The sequence below is a fragment of the Agrilus planipennis genome, unplaced genomic scaffold (assembly GCF_000699045.2).
Source record: "Agrilus planipennis isolate EAB-ADULT unplaced genomic scaffold, Apla_2.0 scaffold88, whole genome shotgun sequence".
NCBI classification, from domain to species: Eukaryota; Metazoa; Arthropoda; class Insecta; order Coleoptera; family Buprestidae; genus Agrilus; species Agrilus planipennis.
In genome coordinates this window covers 942,784-969,461 of record NW_020438872.1, presented here as the reverse complement: position 1 = coordinate 969,461, position 26,678 = coordinate 942,784, and the positions used below count along the sequence as shown (strand labels likewise).

At 35.0% G+C, this 26,678-nt stretch overlaps 1 protein-coding gene across 3 annotated transcripts in view; it reads left to right on the top strand.

Moving 5' to 3' along the window:
- The window catches only part of LOC108738260 (lachesin-like), a 69,459-nt gene that overhangs the window by 729 nt on the left and 42,052 nt on the right, over nucleotides 1-26,678 (top strand). The window contains exon 1 of one of the 3 annotated variants that reach the window (XM_025979142.1): nucleotides 8,839-8,944. The exons of the other annotated variants lie outside the window; for them this stretch is intronic. The gene's annotated coding sequence lies outside the window, so the exon portion shown is untranslated. Of the gene's footprint in view, nucleotides 1-8,838; nucleotides 8,945-26,678 lie in introns of those variants that run through there. 3 annotated transcript variants of the gene reach the window in all.

The following is a 26,678-nucleotide window of genomic DNA, read 5'->3' as shown; positions in this document are numbered from 1 at the left end:
TAGGAACAGGTTGGCAGGACATCTTCTCAGGCATAAAGGACTAGTTAGAGACATATTAGAGACAGAAATAGGAGTCACGAGGAATAGAGGTAGGGGAAATGCGAAAATTAGCTCAGGATAGGAAGGAGTGGAGGTGCGTGTCCAACCAGTCTTAGGACTGACGATTTTATTTTAATGATGATGACAGGAATGAAATTAACATAAAATCTTTTAATGCTTGTTTATGTTATACCTTTTAATTAATGTACATTTTGTTTTGTTGTTAACCTTTATAAAATAATTCATGCTGTAGTTGTTATAGTGATAATTTTTATGACGAGATTTAAAAGTTAGTCGTACTTAACTTTCGGCTCACTGAAGCGTGCATACGACGATGGGTATGAATGAGTTGAAAATTGTGCGATAAATTGACGATTTCTTTAGATTTTTTTTTGATAATGTGAAAAAGATAAAGTAATAAATGTTTGAGACAATGAATAAGAAGGTTTACGTGTGCGATGAACCCGACAAAGAGCGATTGTTGTGGTGTCCATATCGTTAAAAGCTTAAAGTTGGTAGTTATTTCAGGACCTTTCAGCCGTCGTTGCCAAAGCAATGTGCTTCTGACAAGCCATTCTTGTCAAAGTCCCTGGTTCTTAATTGCTTGTTTATTCGAGCAAGAAAAGAAGGAGTTCTTTTTCTTCCAAGTTTTGTTAGTTTGCGAGAAGTAAAGCGATTCAGTAACTTTTGCTTTGTCCATTAATGTATCTGCCCGCAAATCCAAGGCAAAATAAAAAAAAAACGCACCAGTTGGCGACTATTGCCACAACGAAATGAAACATATACACAAATTAAATATATCGTACATTAGGTACGTGTTTAATGTTATTAAATTTTTGTAAACAAAGGTATGCGTATGCATATGCATATGTGTGCCTTTTTCTAGATACGTAATTTGTTGAGTATTCCCCTAAAAACCAGCAATAAAAGTTGCCGAGTTTTAGGGTATTATTCTTCTTTATTCCGTCTGTATTTAATTGCTGCAGTAGTAACTGTAATTATTGTAGTTAAATTTAATCGAAGTCCATATGCTTAAAGAGGGCGCCATAAAGTCTTAATTAACTAAGAGAAGTGCAGCTGTAATTGCTCCCTTCGTTCGCCAGTATAAGCTCTCTGTAAAGAAGATAAAAAATAAATTTGTTTTCTCTAGGTTATTCTAGTCACGCTTTATTTACGAAAGACCCAGGCTCTACCTTTTGCTGCTATTTAATTGGATAGAGCGGTAGACATTGAGAAATAGTAGCTGTTTTTCCACTTGATTTTGACGACATGCTTCTCTGAACGATTTCTGAAAAGTTTATACTTACACACAATATCTTCTAAGGCTTACCAATTTATGCATGTAAGTTTTCAATTCACTGAAATACTCCTATACTCATATCTGTTTAGACTTTCGATGCATTTCAGCAATTATATTCAGATTTTCTCCGAAACAATTTCCATTAGTTTCATAAGGCAGGTGCTTTTCAAAATAGGAAGTCGATGGAATAAAATTTTAACTCTAATAAAGTACAGTACAGTATGCTCTATATTGTTAATGTTTTGTTGCAGTGAATAATTTTGCGTAAAATTTTAAAAATCTATTCCATTCTTTTCCTAAAAATTGTATGCATGGAAAGCATTTAATTTCTTGCCAGAGGTATCNTTTCGATGCATTTCAGCAATTATATTCAGATTTTCTCCGAAACAATTTCCATTAGTTTCATAAGGCAGGTGCTTTTCAAAATAGGAAGTCGATGGAATAAAATTTTAACTCTAATAAAGTACAGTACAGTATGCTCTATATTGTTAATGTTTATATATACGTTTATTCTATTAGAATTAACTTAGAAGGTTAATAATTATATTAGAAAATATTGATCTGAAACGTCGGTGTCTGAAACTGATAGGGTATTAGGCTTCCAGGACTGCTATTAATAACACCAGAGTTATTGGTTCTGTACTTTAACAGTAATAGAGAATCAGATGGTTGCACGCTGAAATCGCTACGAATTTATCTGCCATTTCTATTGTTCACTAGGTACGTTTGAAATGTAAAATATTATAGAGATGGAACAAGAAATATATTTAAATGTACGGCTCGCCGAATAGAATTCAATCTTTAACAAAAGAACTATTTCTGATATTTCATCCACAACACCTGTTAAATCTTAAATTGTTATTTACAAAATCAGTTGTTTAACTCAGCATCAAGTCATGTAGGTTTTAATTGAATTCACCCTAATCGGAGTTTTAATCCAAAATCCGTCTGTGTAACAATTTAAAGCAGGTGCAAGTGCAAAGTTGGAGAAATCGAACAGATAAAGATGAAACTCTGTTTTGGAAAACCCATTTAATAACTCATTATAACACTCTAAACTTTGCGTATAGTGTATAACTTGTGTTTAACCGTATTTTATATTTCTATAGCTTATAGCTTTAGATTATAACTTTTTTAACTTTGATTAGTAAAGCCTTGTCTAACACTTTCAATAAGTTTAGTACCAGCAAATACCCACCAGATGGCGATATATTCTTGGTTTTCTCTGTTTAGATATTACATTACATATAAGATGTAAAAGGAATTTTCAGTACATACATATTTTTTAACGTTCCAGTAAAGCGACAAACAGTTTGTAGGAATAAAAGTAACTGCCATATTGTCTTCATTTTCCCCAAAAATCGTTCCTTTTTTTATATATGCTATTATTTATAATAAACATTGTACAGTTGTTTCTAAGTGTGAATTAGGTTGAATCAAAACAACATGAACTCAACTGTATTATATGTATATAACAAGGTTAGGTTGGGTTAAGTGTAGGGCGGCATAAGTTTAAAAGCAGTTAGGTTAGGTTCTCATTGATTCCTGTAGGATTTTTAGTGTTGCTATATTTTACGTACCTAACTATTTGAGGTCGAAATATTGTCGTCGAACGTTACGTGGTACAATATATAACACAGAACGATAGACTTTTTCAATTGAGACGTAAAATAAAACAATAAATCGGCGAACAAGGGTATCGGTACGTTGGAAATACATAGCTGAGAGTAGAATTCGTGATAAGGATTGAAAATTACGTAACAGTGAATGCGCTTGTCGGAGATGGGCATTGCAGTCACGACTTTGGGACTGAATAAGACACTAAATCAAAATCTAGAGGCAGAATCTGAAAACAGAATTAAGTTAAAAGAAGTTTTTACCTTCGGAAAATTCAATTCGTGTCATATATACTTGGGGAATTTTTCTCGATAGAATTTACCGAAAGAACACATATTCTATGAACAGAACCCCGCCACACAAAAACGAACAAAACCTAAATAACAATCTGGTTAGAATTTAGTCGAGACGCTAGTACTAAATACATACAATTGGCCTAACCTATTTACGATTAGTTGGGAAAGTTAATTCTTTATTTCATTATATGGAATTTTCTTGTTTGGGTGTACTAAATAAATCATTTCTGTTTCGTCTAATATTTTGGTATGTGCATTCATACATTTTAATGTACATATCTATACAAAATGTATGCAATAAATGTGTGCATTTATATTCGGCGACAGACGTGCATGAATTATATGGCAGCTATAATTTAAACTTAGAAATTGACAAAGGAATGAATTTTCTCGTTCGGCATTTGAGAATTTTGACAACTCAATGGGCCAGTTAAATGCTTGGCCTTTTGTTCATTACGAAAACCGACAAGCAGGTGTTTTCGCAACAAAGCAATTAAAACAAAGTACATTTTTCACATTCGGTGACAAGTCATTTTTCTTTTTCTCTACAATTACATTGCTACTTTCGAAGCATGAAGTTATTATCATAACGAGCTTTAAATTTTATCAGAAACCCATAAGTATTTTCCCCCGAAATGACTAATGTAATGTGTTTTTCCACAATTTTCGAGTGTATTTGAAAATTTCTAAATGAAATAGGTTTTTACTTCCTTTTGTCAAGGCTGGTAGCCTTTAAATTTATGATAAGAATTCGGTTCGATAAAAAAGATGTTCTATTTAAAACGAGGAGGTGGACTTGTACTTCCGATACCCTTGAAAAGTATCGGAAATGGAAAAATCTTGATCACAACAGCAGCATCCGAAAAATCTGGCATTAATGTTCCAATTCGCTTTTTAGCATGTTCCATAATACCTATGTGGACATACCTATTCCACAATCGATAAAAGAAGAAAAAGTACGAGCTAATCTTTTTTATCTTTCATACGTTGTGGTTTTGATTCTTAAATTGTAAATTAACCGAGAGGGTTGAATTAAACTCGGATATTTTTCAATTAAAATTTGTTTTTAATCTAGGTTAATTAACACTTGCATATGCTGATTAATAGAAAGATGAGAGAGAGAGAACTGAGAATACCTGAGAGATTGAGAGTAGGTATGGATTTCTTTTATTTGTGAACGAAGCAAGAATTGCTCTAATTAAGCCAGTTGATGTCATTACCAGCGTTAGTTCCACATGACAAGTGGTTGGCATAGTAGAGGATGTTCTTGGATGATTGATGACGTTGGTAAAGCCATGGCCAGCATCGATATGCTGACCAAGATTTACCTATGCATATTAACTTGTACGTACTTTTGGCAGTCAATATTTGTTGAGGAGATTCAGTTTACATTACATGCCACCGAATATGGCAACGTACCATCGCAAAAAAGACATAGACAATTTTGGAAAGAAGTTCCTTATCGCTTGTTACTGAATGAAATCAGCATTGCCAGATGGATTTATTCTCTAGTTTTCTTTATTTAAATTTCGTTATATTTTCCTAGATTTTCTTAAGGCGAAATAAACAAAAAACAATAATTCCTTAACTTTTCACAAGGATTTAAAGAAAATTTTCAAACTGCAAGTAACCTTTGAACAACAAGAATTCCTTTGGCATAAAAATTAAATAAAAATCTCTTTTTCCCTAAGCTGACTCGTAAACAAAAACTTCACAGTATCGATTAGTTCCGAAATTATCTGAATGTGAAATTGAAATTGACCCTCTGCATAGGGTTTTACGCGAACTGAAATTAGTAATTCGATACAGATTTAATTTATGCCCGGCTTTAATTTATTGCTTTATAAAATTTAGCTTCGGGGTGAACTGTACGTGATTTATTTCAATACCTCTTCTAAGCCTAACAATTACGGAACCTTTTGATATGCCAGACGCGTAACAAGCAATTTTTTGAGGAAGGCAAATCAACTTTTTTCTGCATTTCGAATAAACATGAGTTAATATTTTAAGAAATTTAAATATGACTACATTGTCTTGGAGAATGTCAAGTAGATGCAATAAGGAATTGCACAATTCAAAGCCGGTCCTGGGCGTGAATTGGAAATGTAGGTGATACAACTTCAGCAGCTGCATCGATGGAGAATTTAAACATCAACAACTACTACACGACATACTATTTAAACGCCCATTAGTACAAAACTGAATTAACTACAACATTTTTTTTGACGCTGATAATATGCTGTACCCCAACATGTAAGTTTTATGAACACTGTCAAAGATAGTGGCTGTTAGGAAAAGTAACATTTGTCGTAAACAACACGCCATGGAAAACGTTGAACTCTGCAGCACTTTTCTGTCGAAACCAATGACGCAAATCCACTCGCGGCTGAAAACCAGTTTCCTGGAAAGCTTGCTCTCGCTGCAGATGATAAGGATGCAGCAACTGCTCCGTTAAAATTTGCCACACTGTCACATGAGACGAGCCAATGTTCCGTGCTGTTTCTCGTATACTATTTTGGGGTTGTCTTCTATGTATAAAATCTAGGATTTCGACTTTTACAGTGGCGAATTATAGGGGTTGAGCCCTGTAAATAAGTATCGTGTCTCATGATTGTAACAACTTCTCTACAGTGACATACTGACCTACTCTAACGACTGATGTTGTATTGCTGAATTTATTGATTAGACGTTAAAACAAGTACTACAGGTTGGTCATATTTGAAAATAAAAACAACTAGAAGTTTCTTAGAGGCTAATTTTGTGCTAAGTTCAAAAATTAGACCAAGCAGATTTGATAAAGCTGAGGATTTGTTAATCAGGTGCCCAATGAAAAGGGTGATGGTTCCGAGAACCTTGTCAGTGTATTAATGCCTGTTTGTGTTTAAAAAGTGGAAAAGTAATTACAGATAAATGGCCTTCTTAAACTTGAAGCTTTTATTGGAACAGTTCGTAAAGGAAGTGTCAAGTGTTAACGAAGACAAGACATAGCGTTAAAATGTTTCATTAGTCCTGATCGATCGACACTTTCAATTTTTTTTTTTTAATTTAATTAACTTATGTGGATTCTATTTTCATGGAAATAGTTTATTGATATTCAAAAATTAATAAATATTTAGGTTATATACGGAATTATCACAAAAGTAAATTATATTTTAAATTAAAAAATTCCGGATGCTATTTATTCGTGCAATTGTAATTTTGACTTGTGTGACCAAAAACTTTTTTTTTTAATTGTTTATAGTAGGTACATGGATTGTTTTGATATGAATTTATGAAGTGCGGTTATTGATTGAAAGAATTTAGAAAATATTGGTGCCACCAAGCGAAAGTCAGTGATAATGATTTGCGTGTGGGTGTAGAATAGCGCAAGATCAGTCAGGCCGTTGTGTATGCATACATTCATATGCTTACATGGTCCGCCGCGTTGAATTTCGATCTCTCAAAAATTTCTTGTTGAGAGAATGCTTGCAGATTTATTGACTCGAATGATTCGAATTGGATTTATCAAGCTGCTCGCCCCTTTGAATAAGAACGTACAGATAATGTGTGTCTACACACTTGGATGAAAATTTAATTTGATTTTAATATCGCTTTATTTTCCGTGTGGAGGCAACCTTTCAAATATCCAAAAAGGTACTAAGTAAACTTTAGGCTGTGTAAATCACGGACCTTAAAATTTAATCCGTATGTATTCATATGTATTTATACGAATTAAGTTAAGGGTGGATACAATAATTTATGGTGGTAACAGTTCTGCAGGTTTTGATTATCGCTGCGGTTGATTTTTAGAATCCAAAATGGTAATGTTTGTTGAGCCTGGATCATTTTGATATGAAACGAGGAGCAAAGTGACTTTTCGAACTGTCCGCGGAGAGAAATAGTGTATCTACTTAATCTTGCGGAGAAATGCCTGAAACGACTTGCAGTGAAAATTTTTAACTTAATTTTGTGAACGTCAAAGTAAAAACGCTTCTGGAACTTCCAACTTTTTATTAAGCAGTCTCGCCAATGATGTCCCATTTACTTTTCTTTAACTTCGGACAAATTTAACCTACAAGAAAGTTTCAAAAGTTTTACCTTAAGGTCTTTTTCTGTTGGCAGCTACCCTGTTTTAAGAAGGCTTTAATATTTTAACGACTAATAAGTTGGACCAACCGTAACATTCGAATCAAGTTTAGCTGTTATATAATTGTCGTTAAATAAGTTGTTATCAAAATTTATGATAATTTTGTAATCATTCTTGGGTAATCTCAAGTTAAATTTGATTTCGAAAAGTTGTAGCTTTTTTAAAGGAAAACTTCGTGACAGCGCGCGTCGTAAATTTAAATTTGACCTGTTTTTTAAATGTATGATATTAGTTTCTCAAAGTGACGGTTCAGCAGTTGGATTCTAACCCTTATTTATGTTTTTTTGACGATCAATTTCAAAAATACATTTCCATAAATCAAATATTTCACACACTGCTATCATAACAAATGTGCTGAAAACTAATCTAAACTTTAGGATCTGAAGTGATAAGGAAAATAATTATTTTCGGATAATTTTTTTATCACCTAATTTTGCCCTCAAATTAAATTTATTTAGGGTAAGAACCATAATTAAATACGTATAATCTGAAATAATAGTCTAAACGCTTTATTTCTTTGATATTACCTAGTCCATCATTCTTACCCTTCTAGGAGGGTTGGACCAGGAACAGATAAAAGAGATGGACTTGGTTTCTTTATCGTTACAAAAAACTAGCCAGCGTCAAATAATTCGGAAAGCTGCTCTTCAACCAACTAGACAGAGATCAACCAGAAAGAAATTTGGAAAGAACAGAGTCTTTTCCCAGATCCTTCTGGCAAGGATGCGATAACAAAAGCAGGGAGAGATAATTTCCGAACGATTCCGAAGGACATTGTTATTCTTCTTGTTCACACGATGGAACTGGTATTTCTCATAATTGTGGGTGTTGCGTGATGACTGACTAACGTCTGTGTTGTGATAGATATTTTTCGTAATGAGGTATTATGTGGGTTGTGAAGTCTTTTAGTGTACGAATCCTCTTGTGTTTATCATTTTAATTAGTCTATTTAGTAAAATAGCGGAATGAAAGTCCTTTGAAGCAAGGGCTTCCTGGAATTGGATCGTGGAGCACGAAATGTGCACGTCAGGGTTATGTGTTGTACGTTCGACATGGGACGTTAAATACGCAGATAAAGTTTAGCTACAGACCACAAAGCTGTAGAGAGTTACTGTTAGCTTTACCATGGGCTACGTGGATCCTCTTTTTCCAACACACCCTTCGGATTGTTGATGTTTAAACCGCCACTGCCGAAATATCGAAACGTCGCCCTTTAGAAGTACCAAAGAGCAAATATCCAACTTTCACAGGGCGGTTTCGGTGCGTTCGTTGTCTGTATTTGCAATCGGAGAATTTCCTTGCGGGGCATAGTACAAGCAACAGGAGGCGGGTTGGAGGAACAGGATGGCGCACGCTTGGTGCTTTTAGCACGCGTCCTAACTGTGGGCTATAACCGACGGCGACGTCTAGCGTCGTAACACATTCATTTCGTGGCGGTTGTGAGAAGTGGGTGCTTATTAAATCACGTACGCGCTTACGTGAATTCTTACATTTTCCTCAATCATGCCGCTTACTCACTTTTACTTAAAATGAACCTCACCTTCTTGTCGCGCAAACGTTTATCTGGTAAGTGCTTGTCCACCTTTTTTACGTTCTGTTTTCGTCCGAACTTTAGCGTGTATTATTTACGATTAGCACACGCACGTTTTTCAGTCGAAATACTTTTTAATGCCATCAAACTTCCGCAACAACGACTAATAACGCATTTTATGAGACGAAACGCAAGAAAAAAGAATAGGAAGTCCATCGTACCAAATGATATTCGTTTAAGGATCGCTTTTTTTTTACTGTTCCTTAAAATTTCCGTTTCCAGGATAAAGTCGTACAATAAACTTTAGATTAATTGAAATCAAACTGAGCTATTTTGAATAGGTCTTGTAAAGGCACCAACAAAAGGCACGCTGAAGTCCCCGAACGTTCAGTAAAAGTTCTGCAGCGATCCCGACGCAAAATTTTTCGCAAGACTTTTGCTTAGACTGCAATAAAAAAAAAGTTAATAACTCCGAACTTTGATATGGGGGTAGTAGCATATTTTATTGGGTTATATGTTCGTGTAAAAGTACACAATGAAATGCGTTGCATAGTTTAGTATCTGTAACTGACGCATCCGGATATCAGGGAAGTGATTATACAAGTTATTTAAGACTGCATGTGATGGATTTGAAATTATTAACTTTCAGGTACCTTTACATCCACAATTACTACAACAACATTTTTCAATATATATATATATATATGTATGGTAACGTTAGGGCTACTCTAATACATTTTTTTTTCGATGGTGTTAATTTAACATTTGGCTTGACATTTGACAAGCGAATCGGGTATGGAGATCAATGCTTTCCGTTCGTTTTGTGAAAATATTACAGTAATGTGCTTTCGACTATATGGCTTTTAAAAGAACCGTACAACCTAACGATTTTTATACTTCCTCTGGCTTCTGAACACTGAAAATTACTCTGTAACTGTAAAGGCTATATTTCATGGAAACGGTTAAAATTTACTCCCGAAATCATTCCCTTTTCGTGCTCTGGTTCGACCTCGATAGCTATAAAATGAAACTTTCCACTTGCTAAGGTTTCTACAAATTAACAAAATATTGGACGAGAAACTGATTATATTTTCTTACTAATTTCTTCTAACGATATACAAATTCGTGAAATTAAGTTAAGTGCACCTACATATACATAAAGTTTATAGTTTCATCCCTTAGACTTTTATAAAGGGATGCAAGTAGGGTAGAAGCCGGATAGTTGCACCACTTTTCAAAAAAGCTCTATTATTAAAAAATATGTACTTACAAAGAACAATGCAACATGTATATCAAAACAAGGGCTATGATCTTTTATAATGGCCTGTTTGTGTAAATTATTATAATTAATATTGGTTTTGGGGTAAATTCTGTTTTGTTTGATCTCTCAAACTAGGAACAGTTTTCTACTGTAGCGGATAGTAGCCTAAAGTACAAAATTGGTCTGCGGGATACTTACTTCGTGCGGGGAGAGACGCCTCGTATGATTTTTTCAAATAGAAACAAATTTATATTAATATAAAGCTTATCCCCGAAAGATTGTTTTTAATATGGACCAAATGCATGCGCCTACTCTGGGCGCTGGGTCGTACGGGAGGGGCACTTCTAATTTTAGTAAAGGGCTTATGCCACTAACATCCCTGACATACTGTATTAAAAACCGGGCCATGTGCCCCACTGAGGCAACCATCCGGCTTTTACCCTATGAGATTTGAGATGGGTAGTTATTGAAAATCCATTTTTCGTAAATACAAAGACGTACCTATATAAGTTGAATTGCGATCCTTCAGTGTTTTGTTCGTTCATAAGCAGTAAATAGGTGGTAGTACTGTTTTGGCAAATTTCATTCTGCCGTCAAGTCGACATGGTACTTGAGTTCAGATATGAGCAATAGGCCGATCTCAGTCGGAGCCGCCTGTTGCCGTAATTTATTGATAGCCTAATAAAAGTATGCTTTAGCAGGCGGCAGCTTCCCTTTTCCCTACCACTTTCCCCTCTTCCTTTTCACATTTTTTTTTTTTGCGAACGAGGGCAAGGAAGCTAACAAAACAACTGGAACCTTTTGTAGAGTTTATTGGTAAAGATGTTGTTGTTTCTCAAAGTTTTAGTTGCTAATATTCATTACGAAGTTTTGGGAATTTCGTTAGGTATAATTGTTGCTGAATATTTATCATTTTTTAGGAAAACATTACCGCTTATATTTTCGAAAAAAAAAAAAAAGTCTATTTATCATAAGGAACAATATATAGAGAAAAATACGCTCCTTTTTATAACAATAACGATTACCCGAACTTTTTCGTTTCAATAAAAGTTGTAAATCGATTTCGGTTTCAAAGGATCACTTAATTATTTGTAGACGGCAAAACCCGGTAGTGATTTATTACCAATTTAGTGTCATTTATATTGTGTGAAGTATGAACAGTGGTGGGCTAATGTCGATAACTGCGGGACATATCTTTCGTGGTTCTTTTGATCGGATGAAGTTAATTAAAAGTAAATGTGATTTTTTATCGTTACAAAAAAAGAAACAGGTTGGAATGGATGAATGTGATCCTTTTCTTTTTCCCAAGTGATTTAACATATATCGGGTAATCTAGTTGTAAAATATAAATTACTATCAGGAAACAAATTTCAATTTTTCTATCGGAAACAAAAAAAGGGCATTAATTAGTGTTGGTAAAATGATGGCAATTGTTATCTAAAAACGATGCAGAACGTTCGTACTGTGGAGAATAATAAGTCTTTGTTAGTGGGAGCATTTTTTTGCAACGATATTCTCTAATGATTTCTTTCGTTTTGTTTTTGGAATTACGAACTAATATTCATGCATGAAAAGTATTATATGCGTGTGTATCAAACGATTTTCCGATAAGATTTTTCTTTTTTGAATATTTGTAAGTTATATTCGGCCAGCTGAAAAGGCGGAATGGAATTTGGTAGCGTTGGCTTTAATAAAAAGTACTTTATGCGGAGTTTCATCCAACAGCGTTTACCCTGTGAAGCGTTTTCACCCCGAAGTACGCGCGGCAACAATTAAAAACCGTCGTTAATTGCACACCGAAGACTGAGACGATGAAATGTGCATATGGAATTTCCGGCCCGCTGAATCGGGAATGCACAAGCATTTAATTCGACGGATATTTCAGATCTGAGCAAAGAGAGTACATTTTTATGGCGTTAGGTATAAAGAGCGTAAAACCTCGAGAAGCACTTCTTCATTATGCGATAAGGACGAACGGACTACCACTGTCTACGAAACGGTTATCATCCCTAAAACGTCCTGGGATCTGGCGGATTTTTTTGCGACGCTTCCCTATCGTCTGGCGAAAAAGAGAGTGAGAGATAGAAAGAGTAACGCCAACAACTAAACGGTAAAGTTAAAGAGGCGGTTGTGCCAGCGACGTAAAGAACCGTTAGGATTTAGAAGTGCATTTCAAATACAATACCCATCTCATGCCAGCCTTTTTACTTGTTAATTTTGCGTTAAGTGCAGCTGTCAACCTTTTAATGCTTTTGATTTGTGAATACACTCGCTATTACATCTCGTACATTTCTTTTTTCACTTTTACTTTAAGTCTGAAGTGTAATTTATCTGATATACCACTTCATTGCTCTTTCACCACACAAAATACAAATACTTCGCCAGAACTTCTTCCCAACGACCTCCACAATACGCTCCAGTATTTTGAACGTTGATTATTATTATACGAGACATGTCCAGCATGTAGTCCCTTTTGATAAGGGATGAAGTAACCATAACTATATCAAAATTGTCATCATTATTTTGCCGAATGAATGTTTAGTCTCTGGAATGGATTGGTGTGTATCCAAGTCAATACAAAACACCATCATCATCATCTAGTCTGGACATATGTACGACTCAACTTCCTTAATACTTTTTTAGGATTAAATTGTCAAAAAACTGCTTAAATTTGATATTCTTTCGTTTCGGTAATTTCGGCTCGACGATGACTAATCAAATCATATTTCTTTGGAAGGATGTGGTTATTAATAAAGGTCAAAAATGATAACGGCTACGAATGGTAATAATAACTGAAACCTGCCATTGTATCGCAACCAAAGAATCAGACGGTACGGCAAGGTAGTAGCCTACTAAAAAATTAATAAGTATTTATAATATAGCTACGCAAGTAACCAGAAAGAGAAGTCTCTTAAAATCCAATAAGGGTAGATACCCTTCTGCAAGTTAAAAAACTGTAAGTACTTTGTCTAAAGTTTTATTCAGTATTAAAGTTTCATGTCTCGGGACATTGGACTATAAACTTGCTGCCAATTCTCTCTTTGCCCTTTAATTAATAATAAAATTTTATGGCTTCTCCTAAAAATGTACGAGATACTGACATAAATTTCACCTGACAACCTTAAAATATTTGGAAACTTTTGTAGCCATTAAAACAGACAGAAAGTATGCAAGTTATATTCCTAAATGTTTAGACAACCGAATTGTTTGTAAGTATCTACCAATTAGCAAAAGTATAGATTGATTTCTGCTGGGATTTTATTTTTAGAAATTCGGGTCCAAATTGTAATTTTTATTATTTTCGCTTACGAAGCAACGATATAGTGGAATAAATTGTAAATATCGCTTTAATATAAGATTGTTCGGAAAGTCATTTCGTTTTTTTTTGTAGAAATGAAAGACAGTTTTCGTATAATAAACAAATACTTTATTAAATTATATATTGACCGTTCTGGTCCAACACCTTTTGCCATCTTTCTGGTAGTAGCATAATTCCACGCTCATAAAATTTTTGGCCTTTGCTGGCAAAAAACTGATCGAGGAGGTTATTGACCTCCTCATTTGAGGTGAAGGTTTTACCGTCTAAAAAATTTTGGAGTGACCGGAACAAATAATAATCCGATGGTGCCAGGTCTGGAGAATATGGTGGGTGTAGCATTGTATCCCATTCAAGCTGTAAAAGCTTTTGGCGAGTGACCAAACTTGTGTGAGGTCTCGCGTTGTCTTGGTGAAACACTACACCTTTCCTGTTGATTAGTTCTGACCTTTTCTGTTGAAGTGCATCATTCAGTTTGTCCAGCTGATGACAGTAGACTTCCGAATTAATCTTTGTGTTATCCGGTAAAAGCTCAAAAAAAACGATTCCTTTAAAATCCCACCAAACAGACAGCATTTTTACCATTTCTGTAGTAAAACAGGAAAATATGTCTAAAATGCTGCTTATCGCTCTCCATATTTAAAAGGGCACCAACCAAAAACTACTGCGTAGAAATAATTGGAATTTTTCACACACAAGCCTTGCTATATGAGCTCTCAAAGCATATAAAAATTATACGGCTTAAATGTGAAGTTGGGTGCAAAAGAATACAATTAAATCCTCTGTCGGGGAAAAACGAAATGACTTTCCGAACAACCCAATATTTAAGTAAATGTTTTTCATTTTTTCCGTGTAGAACTCAGACTCACAAGGTTCACCGACTGATTTTCTAAGATCAATCAATTTTTCCGTTTATTATTATTATTGTATTACTGCGTTTTATATGTTTTCCGGCAGTGTGTAGCGTCGGAAAAAGAAACACCATAAAGTTGTAATTGAATAAAAACCATCAATCAGCGTATGTACCACTTCATTGATTGGAGCGTACAGTTATGTCACCTGGGACCATATCGCCTTTGGATCGGGATACTTGCGGTTTGCTATATGCTCATGAATATGCATGCACCTCGGTCCACCACATTGACGCTTGCTGGTGATGATGTATCTCCTGTTACCAGAGGACACTGACTGTTCTTGTCATTAATTATTAGCCTTGATGAGCACGAAACAGAAACTTATGCGTTGCTTTTATAATACGTGTATATATCCCATGTATCTCCTTTCAAACGCACACAGACCAACTGGACATAATCCAATATTGTTCCATCATCATTAATCGTAAATAGGTCACACATTTTTTTAGAAAAAGTTGATCACAAACACTAACTTTATGTTAGTTATTTAGTTTCCATTATTAACGTGATTCTGATTTTTAATTAAATACGATACTTATGTAAAGTAATGAATAATGGTCAAAATTTTGTATTTTGACTGTTCCTGATCATGCCGCATGTGTCGTAAATTCAGGTCCTATTTCCATATTAATTGGTGGAGGCGCTTCGTGTGTTTATGTGGGTAAAATAACTAATTTAAATGTTATGATTACTTGAAGAAAATTAGAGGCAACACTAAATCCAATCTCTTCATAAATGGAACCTGATTTTCTGTCTGAATTTATTATCTGAATACAAGTAATTAACTGTTATATCATGTCATATTTTTTTAATTTCATCCTATAAAGTTGTAGGTATATAAATTTAAGAACTGTTGAAGTGATAGTGAAGTTGAGATTACTTAAATTACTACCTTAGATTATGTTCTGAAATTGAATTTGAAGACGTGTATAAAATGACAATATGTCATTTATAGTCGCTTGAATTGAGAGCACAACCTTATTCGATGTTCTGAAACTATTTCGTTGCTTGTGAAAGATATTAAAGCGTGAGATTCAAGTAAGGAACACGGAAGCCCCCATGTTCGAGACCTTCATCTTATATGATTAGATGAAACCGTCTTACCGCTAATTTCCTTAGCTTGCAGTCTGCTTCATTGGACCTTTCACTTCATAATAACACATCTGCCTGAAGTAGCTACTTAGATAACACATTAGTTTTTATTTTTTTGGATAACGTAAAGAGTAAATGAAAAGGTATTAGAAAGAATAGGAGAACAGACGACTCTATGGAAGTCAATAAAAAATAGGGCATGAAGGTCTAGTTAGAGGCATATTAGAGGCAGAAACAGGAGTTAGGAGGGGTAGAGGTAGACCTAGATTAGATTACTGTTCGCAAATAGTTAAGGATGTGGCTTGTTCTAGTTTTATGGAAATGCGAAGTTTAGCTCAAGATAGGAAAGAGTGGAGGTACGTGTCCAACCAGTCTTAGGAGTGACGACCTTATGATGATGATGATGGTCGTTCATAGAAACGATCTTTTAATATTTTAAACAAGTGCCTACATATTTTCAATTTTATAAACTACAAATATCAAATATTAAATTATCAGAGAAGATAGATCTCCATGATTGCAACACCAAACACTTTTTTAAAATATGCATTTGTAATAATTATTGACGATAAATTGAATCGTCTCAATATTTTGCTGTTAAAGCTGTTTCACATTTTCTGTTTTAATGTTTAGTGTTGGTTTCTTCGGAAATAAAGAATTAGGATATTTGAAATAATGAGAGTTTATTATTTAAGATTTATGTGTAGTCGTTTGAAAAAGATTTTAGTATCAGAGGCTTCGTTTCCCGTATGTAGCGGCAAAATAATTGTCTGTGATCTTCCGGGATATCGCGTAACAGTGAATAGCTATTTTCTCTTATACGGCGGATCCGGCCTCAACCCTAGAGGTTGGGTTGTTTTACGGCTGAGAAATGGTAGAACATTTTTTAAACTACACAGAAAGAGGAGGATAGTCTACTGCAGAGGTGTTATCAGGGGCAGTAAACCGATCAGTAAATTTCATTTGTGCACGGGATAAGGAACGGTTGGATCGAGGGGATGACGGTGGCAGAATGGGGTGGCGGTAGTGGTGGTGGTAACGGTCCGTTCTCTAACCGGTCATGTGGCCATAGCCAACGCTGTTCTCATCAATTTCGGTTCAAGCGTGTTCTATCACGATGCCATCTCCAGACAACAGTCAGCATTACACCACAAAAACAATCCAATATGTAGCTCTTAAATTAATGATCCCAAAAATTGCATTTACTGCCTTCTCGTTTACGTTTCTCAGAAACGGTCGCGATTGCTGCAATAGAAAGGATTTTGTTCTATTCTCCCTAATCTACAAGGGAAATGGCTCACTAAAAACTAACGCGGAAAAATCGTAGATAACCGGGCTCCGGATAAACTCCTAATATCTATCGCTGTCTTTGACCTCACCACTCGTTATATCTTTCACCTATTTCAGTGTTCCCGGTTCATATCTAAAGACAGTACAAATGTAGGGATAGATATACAGGGACAAAAGATTAGTATGCTTAGATTTGCACATGATATAGCAGTATAAGAATACAGCAAGGAGATAGCTTTAAATAAAATAGAAGTGACAAAATAGTATTGTATGAAAATAAATAAAAGTAAAACAAAAATACTGTTATGCTAGGGAAGAAAAAGTAGGGAAAGAGCGAATATACAGATAGGAGACGAAAAATTAGAAGAAGTGGCTGATTTTAGGTAGATAAGTCAGGACGGAAGGAGTGGTAGGGATATAAAGCAGAGGATGGCGCAGGGTCAAGTCGCCTTCAAAGTCACTTGTATGCTCGCGAACGGTTAATTTAGAAATTCGAAAAAGATTGATTGAAAAGGTGTATGTTTGGAGCGTGGTGCTGTACGGGTGCGAAACATAGACGGTGAGCGCTGAGGAAAAGAAAAGGTTAGGTTTAAAATGTTACAGGCAGATGATGAGGATACCGTGGATAGAGAAGGTTAGAAATGAAGAGGTGTTAGAAACAAAAGGAGAACAGAGGACCCTATGGAAGTCAATAGGAAATAGGCGAGATAGGTTGGTAGGACACCTCCTCAGGGATGTAGGTCTAGTCAGAGACACATTAGCGGCAGAAACGGGAGTTAGGAGGGGTAGAGGTACACCTAGATTAGATTACTGTTCACAAATAGTTAAGGATATGGGATATTCTAGTTTTAGGGAAATGCGAAGATTAGCTCAGGATAGGAAAGAGTGGAGGTGCGTGTCCAAGGACTGACGACCTTATGGTGTTTTATATTATTATATTATGGTTGATATCTTACAACAAACGGGGCAACTAAATATCATGCTAAAAATTCTTTTGCCTTATTGATTTCAATAGTTAATGTGGACCAATGAAAATTATTGAACGGCGGCATATTTAAGTATTGGACACACTTTTAAAGGTCTTGAAAACGTCTTGCAATAATCGGTTAAATTCTCACACTTAGAAAATCTCCATAATGGCTCTTCTAGTTCTAGCAAATGCGTTAAGAAACACCTTCGGGTTATCTGGGAAGTAGTTTCGTTCCACTTTACGTCAGTGGAATTGAATTCTGGGTAAAACATTTTAATGCAATACTCCGGAAGAATCCGAGCGGAACATTTGGCAAATTGTAATGTCTCACCCCTTGCGTGTCATTTTCCCAGTATCTGTTTCATATTACGTAGAATCTTTAACTAGGTATACCACTGAAAAATATTCTTGACATATTTGGCATAGATATCAGGCAAATAAGAATGTTTGGTGTTACATAAAAATCTTAGAAGCACAGTGAATATGCGTTCGCAGAAATTTATTTCAATTATTGACCAAATTTGAAGTATGTTATACGAATTATAAAACAGTAATAGTTTTAAAGGAATAGGAGTTATTCTTTAAGAAAATAAGAGATCTGAAACATAATGTAAGGAAACTTTTTCTAAAGAGTTCTCAACTGTAAAGGAAAAAGGCGGGGAGCATATAAAGGGCTGAAATTGATTTTAGAAGAATGAAGGAAGTTTTACTACCTAACAGTAAGTAGCACTAGGGCCTTAGAGCTTTCGTTATAAATTTCTTTTTTACATTCGCTTTTTCAAGATACTCCAACCTCGTTGGCAGTATTGTATTTAGATCAGTTCATTGAGAAAACAATTAGAGATAGATGCACACTTACGTCAATGCAAATTTTACTCGCGTCTCATTAATTAAAGGAGTTTGCGATCACGCCAGAAATAATTCGAAATAATTTCTGGATGGTTGTATATCTTTGTAATATTCTATTAATTCTATTTATACAGAATTTCTTATTTGCTTCGTGCTTTTTCATCCACTTATCACACACTTCAGTGAACTTTTCCATTATAACTTCGTCATCAAGTGGAAAATTTGAGAATGTAAAGTAACTTTCAGGCCGTGAGATCAGAGTTCTTTACAACCACTGCAATTTATTACTAATGAGATGGCAACGAACGAAAAATAACGTCTACAATAAACCACTTAAAATTTAAACTTCCTTCATTCAGAAGGCCGCTATATTTATCGATACACTTTGCTGGAGGTATTTATAAAATGTTCTGGGCTGCGGAATACGCGAGGGATGGACCTCTACAAATAATTAAATTGAATACATACTGATACGGGAAGAAATGTAACCGTCTATTTGTCATGAGGAAGTAGAATATTTAATTGGTAAAGGTTTTCGCGGCCAGTCGGTAAACTGCTGTAGCGAGCTTCTTCAGGATCTGCGATGCTGAATGTGGACTGAAGCTCGCCAATCGGGCTAGCGAAACGTTAGGAAGCAACTCCAAACGACGATGGCCTTTAGATTCGAATCAGGACAGCGGAAGTAGAATAGTTAAGAATGGAAACGGTATTATAACTTCAACAGGGGAAAGCGTCCAGTTTTTGCACCAGCTTTCAAAGAAACCATTGATTCACAGAGAAGGTTCTATGAACAACAAGGTTACTTCTCTTCTTCTTTTGATGATTGTGACCGTTTTTAGTTTGGATATTCAGTATATTATGGAGATGTAGAATAGTTAAGAACGGAAATAGTATTATAAAGCCAAAAAGGTACTTTCAACAGTGAAAAGCATCCATATTTTGAGGAGCTTTCAAAGAAACCAGTGATTCACAGATATGTGTCGATAAAGAACATCTTTCGATGATTGCGACCTTTTTAGTCCATCCTCGTAGACAAAACAACGAAAGCTGGAATAATTGAATTAAACCAGTGCATTTCGTTCTTTCTGCAATTAATGTTTGCAGTGATTGCCCCGTCCACAGAAGTAAAGGCATTTATTAGCATGTCCTCGCAAAAATACTCGGTTGTTCATCATGAGCCAAGCCGAGCTCAACGAATTAAATCGTAGAGTTTGTGTAGCATTTGCTGGTAACGCCGCAAGATATTTTTCATTGCTGTTTCATGAAAGACTTGCGATAACGACCTGGTCGCCATTATTTATAAACAAATGCTCTTAAGGATCGCCTAGTTTTCTAATTAAAAACACAAAAGCTTAATTTACAATTTCATATACGTCTTAAGTTTAAACAAATATCGTTAGTCAAATTTCGCTGTAGCATCTTACAATATGAATCAAACAAAGGTTTACTTTTTTACTTTTCTTCTATAACAGAATAATAGTTTAAATATTCTATCGTCTGGAAGTTGATGTTTTTATAACTTCCATGGACTATACTCTACACCTGCAGGACTTATAATAGTTGGTTCTTCTTAGAGAAAAACTTGAAAGCTTTAAATGTCGGTTTTTTATTACGTATCTGTTTGGTAATTTAGTTTTTCCGAATTTTAGATACGTCCATAATTATATCAGGTTGTAATTTTGTTCTCTACAAATTTGTGGTATCATATTATATTGTTACAGTAAACCATATCTGTCATTTTAGTTAACATGACTAAATTTTATTTATTATGCATCATCAGCACACTCGGCTGTAGTTTTGAGTGCGCCAATTCCGTCACTCCTGTCTGGTATAATTTTGCATTTGATGTTAATTCTAATATGATTTGCATTACATAATACACACTTCGCTCAAACGATCCTGACAAATTATCTCACAGAATTCTCGAACTTATGAAATTGTTTGTCGACGAACGTTATAGGCACTAACTTAAGGAATGTGCCGTCCCTTATTTAATAAAACTGGACAGAACGCGCATATTCTGTATTTAACGTAACTTAAAACATACACCGAATTATTGCTTAACATTCCTTTGTCTTCAGCAATATTCTACATATATAGGGTTGTTCGGAAAGTCATTTCGTTTTTTCCCGACAGAGGATTTAATTGTATTCTTTTGCACCCAACTTCACATTTAAGCCGTATAATTTTTATATGCTTTGAGAGCTCATATAGCAAGGCTTGTGTGTGAAAAATTCCAATTAATTCTACGCAGTAGTTTTTGGTTGGTGCCCTTTTAAATATGGAGAGCGATAAGCAGCATTTTCGACATATCTTACTGTTTTACTACAGAAAGGGTAAAAATGCTGTTCAAGCCAGAAAGAAATTGACTGATGTGTATGGAGAAGGTGTGTTGACAGTACGCCAGTGCCAGAACTGGTTCGCTAAATTTCGATCCGGCAATTTTGATGTCGAAGATGCACCACGTTCGGGAAGGCCGGTTGAAGCTGATAAAGACGCGATAAAGGCATTAGTTGATGTGAACCGGCGAATAACAACACGTGAGATCGGATTGAGGTTAAATTTATCAAATTCAACAGTTTATGACCACTTGAAAGGCCTGGGATTATCCTCGAAGCTCGATGTATGGGTTCCCCATGTTCTCACAGAGAGAAATCTGTGTCGCCGCATTGACGTCTGCGATTCGCTTCTCAAACGTCACGAAAATGATCCGTTTTTGAAGCGCATCATCACTGGGGACGAAAAATGGGTTGTATACAACAACGTCAAACGCAAGAGGTCATGGAGCAAAAAAGATGAACCGGCTCAAACCATTTCCAAAGCCGATATTCACCAAAAAAAGGTGATGCTGTCTGTTTGGTGGGATTTTAAAGGAATCGTTTTTTTTGAGCTTTTACCGGATAACACAACGATTAATTCGGAAGTCTACTGTCATCAGCTGGACAAACTGAATGATGCACTTCAACAGAAAAGGTCAGAACTAATCAACAGGAAAGGTGTAGTGTTTCACCAAGACAACGCGAGACCTCACACAAGTTTGGTCACTCGCCAAAAGCTTTTACAGCTTGAATGGGATACAATGCTACACCCACCATATTCTCCAGACCTGGCACCATCGGATTATTATTTGTTCCGGTCACTCCAAAATTTTTTAGACGGTAAAACCTTCACCTCAAATGAGGAGGTCAAAAACCTCCTCGATCAGTTTTTTGCCAGCAAAGACCAAAAATTTTATGAGCGTGGAATTATGCTACTACCAGAAAGATGACAAAAGGTGTTGGACCAGAACGGTCAATATATAATTTAATAAAGTATTTGTTTATTATACGAAAACTGTCTTTCATTTCCACAAAAAAAACGAAATGACTTTCCGAACAATCCTATAGATGTCATTGTCCAGAAAAATATGTACTCTAAAACAGTAATTCTTAATACTGACTAAGGGCGTGCAATAGAGAACGAATTAGTTAGGTAATATTAAGTGGTTAGAATTCATCTCAAGATTACCAACTGTCAACAATATTCTTCTGACAATTCGTAATATATGCACATGCATTTCCATGGCCCAAATGTGCGAAAGGAATCAGTAAATTATGAACAATATTCGACGACGTATAAATGCTTCATTGCTGCAGAATTGTCTATTGCAGAGCATGTCATAAATTGATGCGCCAATGTAAGTTTCTCCGAATAGTTACGCTCGGAGGCTGTTAGAACACACCATTTCCCATTACAATTAAATCTTAGGCGCATGTTGGAATTCCAAAGGCATGCCGGAGGCAGTGCAGCAACCAAAAAACTAATTAGTTCTTATCTTTAGACATTACTCATAATTAATCAATCATACTCTTTTTAAATACGACGCTACGGGTAGAATAGATACGTTCTAATGCTAGAATTAATATAAAAACAATTAATTAGTTCTCGTCAGTCATCCCAGATAGTTTCAATAAATCGAAACTGCTTTATTTAAGTGAGATGATTAATAAAATTAATTAAGGAATTAATAATAACAACGAAGATGCCACTGTGTGTAGTCAATGAACTATTTTCTAACTTAAATGTTGTGTTTATTATTGTTGTTAATATGGAGGTACAAGACGAAATATCTTCGATTCAAGTTTATAAATGAGCTAGGTAGATAGGAGGAAGTTAAAGGGGAGAGAGATTGTTCTATATAAATGCTTCATTCGTTTACCAGGATAAGAAACACAATACGTCTCAATAAGTTTTCGGAAACGAGAATTACCGGAGTACATATGCGAGCAGAGAAGATACTTTGTCCTCAAATGGAAAATAATGGACGAAGGAAAGTAAATAGCGTCAAGTTACGATCAAATGCAGTGTTTAAGGACTTCTCCAGTTAAATATTGTTTGATGAGAACTGGAGACAAGTTCTGATACTTAAACCTTCCGGACTGTCACCGCTTCTTTATGACAAAAAAAGGAGATCGGATTCCTTAAAACCACAACTCCATTAAACACTTAATAAAGCATTAGAAAGACTTTCCAAATTAGAACGTAGATAACTGCATTCTCCTGCACACAACTCAAAATTGTCGATCAATTTTCTCATCGATATTACATGATATCATTACTTTTCATGACTAGTTTCAGTAGCAAAAGTACGATTATATACGTATTACATAAGTTTTATGTGATTCGACGGTCTGCGCCACTAGGTAATACCTTTTAGAAAGTTCTCATGGATGGAGTTTTGGTTAGTGTTCCCGACTGAACCGAATTCTCAGCTGCTAAGCTTCCCTAGGCGTTTTGCTCTTAATTGGAGTTGGAAGCGGCAGATTTTAATTTCTCTATCTTGAAAAAAACACAACGTTAAAGGGTCGTTAGCAACTTTTTTTGTCATTGAGAATACCATCTACTTTCACTACGTAGCAGTTCTGCTATTTCTTTTTTTAATTGTTTTTATTATTTCACGTTGTTGAATACTGAATATATAATATATAATAGGTACTTTAACGAAATATAGATAAATTTCGTTAACTATTATTTGCCAAGTTGCAGTATAGTCCACAAGGTTTTTGTTACAGTTCCTTTTGTGCTTCTGTTTTTTATGCGCCATTTCATTTGCTGCTTTTTTTCGGACGAATAACAAAAGATAGCTGAAATAACTAGACGAGGCGAGTTAACGGTTTTTTTGCTGTTTTAATGTATTATTCCTAGCTGCTATTATCAACGGACTGTATGTAAGATTTCCTTTGAGTTTATAGCATACGTATTAATTGTTACTCTGAGAATGAATGCAAGAATGTATTACTGACTTGGCTTCAGGCGATTTAAAATCATCGCGGAGAAACAAAACAATATAATAGCGCGTCCTCGTCTACGTTTCGTTCAACGACGCTGTTAGGCTATCTAACATTTCTAATTCGAAAAAATGTTGTTAAAGAGCAGCTGATATTCACGCGTCACGGATGACACTCGAGCACACGCAAACTATTAACCCTTTTGAAAAGAAAAGTACATTTAATTTACTTGAATTTTAGTATACAACATTGTAGATATCCTAAAAAACTTATTAGTACATCAAACACAAACTTTAATTATATTTCTATCATAGAAACTGTGGGTATGAGATAAATCCTGTTTGGAACGCCCTCTAAAATTATACTTTGGTTGATCCCTCGAATATCACTAGAAAGCTTATAACACTTGGTTAATTAAAACTGATACTTATAATCGTATTCCTAAGGTGAATAATTAATAGGTCATGATGGTTGTATGATAACAATGCAGCTAAGAATGCAATGCTCAGTAGAATAAGATACTTTTACTTGAAGTGGGATTTACAAAAATCCACCTTCGTTTTAAGGAACTTGGATCATCTCAAAGAAACAAAAATATTACTGTAAGACCTTTGACTGTGAGAATTCTCGAACTTGAGATCGCTTTCTAAGAAATCGATAAACATCCGAAGAGAAGAGTTACACCTCTTCCAAATGCACCGAACCGTAATTTAAAGAAGGAATAGCTAAATCAAGTGAAATTGTCTAGAGTACTTACTTTACGTAACAGTCATTCTAATATTCAAATTGGAATTGAGAACTGTTAATTATTTAAAACAGTTCGTAGATTCTCATGGTGCCAACACTTTTATATTTGATAAAAAATATATACAAAATAACGTAAAAAAGCGCTCGTGAATTTTTTGAGAGATGAAAGGTATTTACTAAGCTTTGAGAAATGATTTTTATGTAAAAAGGTACGTAGAATCTCATGGTGCCAACGGTTTTTGAGTGCGGTGTCAAATAAGTGCTTTCCGGCACTATTTTTGCTAAAATATATAAAATAGTTTAAACATAAAAAGGCGCTCGTGAAATTACTGAGAGATGAAAGGTGCTTATTAAGCTTTGACACAAGATAGTTATCTAAAAAGGTACGTAGAATCTCATGGTGCCAACGGTTTTTGAGTGCGGTGTCAAATAAGTGCTTTCCGGCACTATTTTTGCTAAAATATATAAAATGACTGAGAGATGAAAGGTGCTTACTAAGCTTTCACACACGACAATCATGTAAAAAGGTACGTAGAATCCCATGGTGTCAACGGTTTTTGAGTGCGGTGTCAAATAAGTACTTTGCGGCACTATTTTTGCTAAAATACATAAAATAATTTAAACATAAAAAGGCGCTCGTGAAATTACTGAGAGATGAAAGATGCTTACTTAGCTTTGACACACGATAATTATGTAGAAAGGTAGTAGAATCTCATGGTGCCAAAGGTTTTTGAGTGCGGTGTCAAATAAGTACTTTCCGGCACTATTTTTGCTAAAATATATAAAATAGTAAACATAAAAAGGCGCTCGTGAAATTACTGAGAGATGGAAGGTGCTTACTAAGCTTTCACACCCGATAATTATGTAAAAAGGTACGTAGAATCCCATGGTGCCAAAGGTTTTTAAGTGCGATGTCAATTAGACATTTTTCGGAATTATTTCTGTCATACACGATCTCCTAAAAAATTAAATCTAGGCATAACAAATAAGGTAGGACAGCATGTATCCATTACATTTTTCCCTCAGAATCCTGAAAATTATTATGGAGCTTGTTCATTATTATAGACGTTTTCTTAATAATTAGATTGTAAATAGCTTTCCACATATGCTAGTTGGTTAATACTTAATCAAAGGTTATTTGTATCTACTTATTATTTTTGTAAGGTGTGAACAATTACAGTTAATAGGGATTGTGATAATTTCTATATTTAGATCGTAACTTTCTATTAGAGGGGACACTAAAGTTCGTTTCAGAAAACTTTTCTGATTTTGATAAATTAAAATTATATTAGGTACTTTCACTCTTTCAACTGGTTTGGGATTAAGAACGTTCCAAACATTTACTCGCGCTATCATTTTCACTTGGCTGGTTCTCTTTAAATTATAATGAAGCTTTCAGGGCGTTATTTTAGCATTGTTAAATAAATACGTTGTCCTAGTAGATCAGCTTATCCTTCCAGTTTTCTGTCCCAATATTTATTCAATCTGTAAGTATGAGATAGTTTATATAGACTATTCTAAAACTATCGATTTTAGTTAAAACAAACATTTTTGAAACATGTCTGCACCACATTTTTGTTCAATGTAACTATGTTTGTGACATAGGCGTAACCTTTTAACAATTTTATTATGTTTTCTTAATCTTGCGATATAATTTTGAAGAAACGCTCTAACTTGGGGCAAGTTTCAATATTGTTTACATCCACTAAACCATTTTACTGAATTATTGTACGTAGACTGTACGAAGTTTTAGTAAGTTTACCCTTGGATAAATCATAGTTTAACGCGAGCAGTATATAGGCATAGAGAAAAGTAAAATAGCATTCAGCTATTAGCCTCGTAAATTCTAATGTATCGTGCAAAATGTGTAGTCCATAAACGCCAGGGCCATAAAATAATCGTAACTTCTAATACGTTTTGCAAATTTACGATTGCACCAAATTCAAACGTGTTGGTTTTGATAATTGACCGACACTTCGGCATTCACGAAAGCTTAAATCATTATTTTGAATAACACCGCCGTGCTTTCGCCGCCTCTATTATACGTACATACATATAGATAC